The following is a 3,973-nucleotide window of genomic DNA, read 5'->3' as shown; positions in this document are numbered from 1 at the left end:
TGTGCGTGTAAGTGGCGCCTGCTGAAAGGATGTGGCTCACGCACTGAACGTTTGTTCTTTCCAGTCGGTCGACCTTTTGTGCGCCTCTGTGTGGCGCCGCTTGGGCTGCAAGGCTGCCTGTTTTTTGTTTTCTCCGCGGTTCCTAAAACCGCGGTGAAGAGGGGGGCTGGGTGAGTGAGATACGCAGGAATCCAAGTCACTTTTCCCTGCAATGGAGCCACTCTTCTAGCAAATAAGAGGAGCACACCACACCCAAGAACAGATACCTCCCAGGGCCTCATTTATCTGAGGCCAAACCTGGGCCAAAGCATAAGAGTCCTGTCCGCAGGGCCCCTAGAGTCCACTTCGAATTCAATTACCAAAAGAACAGGAGCTTCAGGTCGTGAGGCCGGCACTCCACCATTGTCTTGGGATTTCATTCCGAGTCAGAGAGTGTGAGCAGCAATAAAGTCGGATATGGCTGAGGATAAAATCTGGTGAGGCAGAGCTGACCTGATGAGGTGTGGATAGGGTCCGGAACCTTCCCCTTCAGGAGAGGTGCAGACAGATGTCACAGAAGGTGCTTCCAACTCCATCCTCGCGTTCCCTTCATTGCACAAGCTTTGTACACCATAGCCCGCTTCAGAGGAAGGAGGAACCAACATTCAGAGAACCATTGGAGCACAAACTGTGGCCTTTCTGGCCTGCTCTCCCTTTGGACTTACATTCCTGGAGCCACATGGCAGTGGGTTGGACGATTGATGCTGCGTGGGCTTTAGCTTCCACACTGGCCTTATCTTTTCCTGACTTCCATGCTTCTCGTGGGCCTGGAATTTCCATGGTCTGGCTCAAAATCTTCCACAGTTCACGGAGGATGACCCTCATGGAAATCCATTGCATGAATGTTTCCTTCTAAACACTGTCACGTTTTAAGGACTGGGCAGCTGTGATACTTTTGGAACCATGGATTCCCGTTATTTCCACCACCAACAACAAAAAACTCTTGTTCTCCCTATTCCATCGGAGGGTTGCACGATTCCTATAGGATGAGAAGTAGCTAGCCATGTCTGGCTTTTGCCCAGTAATCGAGGTTGTGTTTCATTTCATCTGAACATCCTTTGTCATTGTGGAGAGGGTCTTTCATTTCACTGGGTGGTACTTCCTCTTGCCAGGGATCTTCTTGGCTTCCAGAGATTTCAGGGATGAAAAGGGACTGCAGTTCGGCTGGCTGCAGGCCCGGTTGTGGGTAGTGATCTAGTTGTGAGGACTGAGGTGGTTTGCATTTTGCAGGAGGCTCTTTGGTCCACTGGCAGGAATCCCTCAGTGTGGGTTGGACTCCAGCACGGGTTCTCTCACACTCCCAGGCAAGCCTTGATTTTTCTTTGCTTTCATGAGGGTCCACAGTGCTTCTCAACAGCACTCCTGCACACCCCTTTCAGGTTTGCAATCGCCCCCAGACAGCTTCTGAGACACTCTCTCAACCTCATCTGCCCCCGTGGGATGCCAGTTCCAGGCGTGAGACCTCTGCTCCACCTTGGACTTGCCTTTGACATGGTTCTGCCTTTCCCAGAGAGCCGTGCTGAGAAGCAGGAGTCCCTGGGAGGCCCACGATGAAGGGAGGCAGTGAGCTCAAGGGCCCTGCAATCTTCCGCTGACACCATCCTCTGTAGTTTTAACTAGGATTCTATCTCCCAGAGACCCCTCAGCAACTCACAAGACTGTATTCCCAGCCCCATGGGACCCAATTCCTGCACACAGCCTCTTTTGGCAACGGAATCAGGAGTTTCCAGTACCCACCTCACAGTGTCGAATCGCCTCCTCCTCCAGCGGGACACGACCACGGAGATGGCCAGAAGAGGCCCTATGGTCGAGACTTTTAGGGTCCCGCAGTGTTTGTCGCAGGCAGCCTTTATCCCAAGATCAGGCCGGCTCTGCCTGCACTGTTTTCCTCTGCTGAGGCAGGCTGACAGCCCTGACAACCTGTCGCCCGAGTGCGCCTCGCGAATGCGCATGCGCCAGTAGCGGGACGCCACGCGCGAGCCCTGAGCTACGTCTGGCGTCACAGTGAACGCCACTGTTGTCTGGCGACGGGTCCCTGCGTCATGGCGGAGAAGGGGACCTCTGTCGACGTGAATCGCCGTTGGACCTTCGCCTGCCTTCTCTGAAGAATCCATGGGATAGTCCCGCGATCCTAGAAGGCTGGGGCGACCCAACCTGAAGAAACCTCAAGCGGAGCCCAAGGGATACAGCGCAAAATTCCTAAGGATCCGCAGAATGCTTCAGGCCTGCCTAGACGGTGTGGGTGTGAGTCTCCTTGAAACTCGTCCCCCTGTGATTTCTAGGTACAGCCTGCTTGTGTTCTCCGGGGCTGTTCTCTCCCCGGAGGGGCTTTCTGGTAGAGCAGAACGGCCCAGCCTCAGAAGTTGCTGGGCTGTGTGTTTCCGTGGGAGTGTTGCGAGTGCTGGATGTCTGCGTGTGTGTGTGTGTCGGTGTGTGTGTGTGTGTTTCTGTGTGTGCATTTAAGTGGCGTCTGCTGAAAGGATGTGGCTCACGTGGCTCACGCACTGCAACGCTTGTTTTTTTTGAGTCGGCTGACCTTTGGTGAGCCTGTGTGGCTCCGCTTGGGCTGCGGGGCGGCGTGTTTGTTTTTCCCATGTTTCCTGAAACTGTGGTGAAGTGGGGGGACTGGCTGAGACACCAGGGGTTCAAATCACCTTTCCCTGCAATGGAGCCACTCTTCTAGAAATAAGAGGAGCACACTATACTCAAGAAGGAACACCTCCCAAGGCCTCATTGTCCTAAGGACAACCTGGGCCAAAGTATAGGAGTCCTGTCCGCAGGGCCTATTGAATTCACTTCGAAATCCGTTCCCAGCAGAGCAGGAGCTTCAGATGGGGAGGAGAGCACTCCTCCATCGTCTTGGTATTTCATTCCGGTCGGAGAGTGTGAGCAGCAATAAGGTCGATACGGGTGAGAATACAATCTGGTGAGGTGTGGATGGGATCCCGAACCTTCCCGTTCAGGAGAGGTGCAGACAAATGTCACAGAAGGTGCTTCCAACTCTAGTCCTGCATTCCCTTCATTGCAGAAGCTTTGCACACTGTAGCCCGATTCCAAGGAAGGAGGAATCCAACATTTGGGGAACCGTTGGAGCCCAAACTGTGGCCTTTCTGACCGGCTCTTCCTTTGGACTTTCATTCCCAGAGCCACATGGCAGTGGGATGGATGACTGATGCTTCGTGAACTTTAACTTCCACTCTGGCCTTCTCTTTTCCTGACTTCTATGCTTCTCCTGGGCCTAGGGTTTCCCTGGTCTCGCTCAAAATCTTCCACAGTAAACATTTCCAGGTCACAGAGGGTGGCCTTCATTGAAATCCATTGCACGACTCATTCCTTCACTGTCACGTTTTAATGACTGGGCAGCTGCGATACTGTTGGAACCGTGGATTCCAGTTATTTCCACCAACATGGAAACTCTTGTTTTCTCTATTCCATCAAAGGGCTGCATGATTCCTATAGTATAAGAAGCAGGCAGCCATGTCTGGCTTTTGCCTGGTAATCTAGGCTGTGTTTCATTTCATCTGCACATCCTTCGTCATTGTGGAGAGGGTCTTTCACTGGGCTGTTGCTGGGTGGTACTTCCTCTCACCATGGGTGTAGTTGGCTGCCAGGGATTTCAGAGTCAAAAGAGACTGCAGTTCAGCTGGCTGCAGGCCAGATTGTGGGTAGTGATCTCGTTGTGGGGACTGGGGTGGTTTGCATTTTGCAGGAAGCTCCTGGGTGCACTAGCAGGAATCCCTCAAAGTGGCTTGGACTGTAACACGGGCCCTCTCGTTCTCCCAGGCAATACTTCATTTTCCTTTGCTTTTGTGGAGCGTCCACAGTGCCCCTCAACAGCACTCCTGGACATGTTTTTCGGGCTTGAAATCGCCCTTAGACAGCCTCTGAGACACTTTCTCAACCTCACCTGCCCCGGTGGGATGCCAACTCCAGG

At 53.2% G+C, this 3,973-nt stretch overlaps 1 long non-coding RNA gene across 2 annotated transcripts; it reads left to right on the top strand.

Annotated features, from left to right (window-relative positions):
• Positions 1-2,069: 2,069 nt before the first annotated feature.
• LOC131384318 (uncharacterized) lies at positions 2,070-3,353 on the top strand. Of its 2 annotated transcripts, XR_009215042.1 has the most exons (3): positions 2,070-2,321; positions 2,857-2,949; positions 3,068-3,353. It is a non-coding gene; the product is annotated as an uncharacterized LOC131384318 (long non-coding RNA). The 2 variants fall into 2 exon arrangements; XR_009215043.1 differs by lacking the exon at positions 2,857-2,949 and having other exon boundaries at positions 2,070-2,283.
• Positions 3,354-3,973: the final 620 nt, after the last annotated feature.

This window comes from Hylobates moloch, unplaced genomic scaffold (assembly GCF_009828535.3).
Source record: "Hylobates moloch isolate HMO894 unplaced genomic scaffold, HMol_V3 SCAFFOLD_1, whole genome shotgun sequence".
In the NCBI taxonomy this organism is placed as follows: Eukaryota; Metazoa; Chordata; class Mammalia; order Primates; family Hylobatidae; genus Hylobates; species Hylobates moloch.
This window is presented reverse-complemented; position numbering and strand designations above follow the sequence as displayed.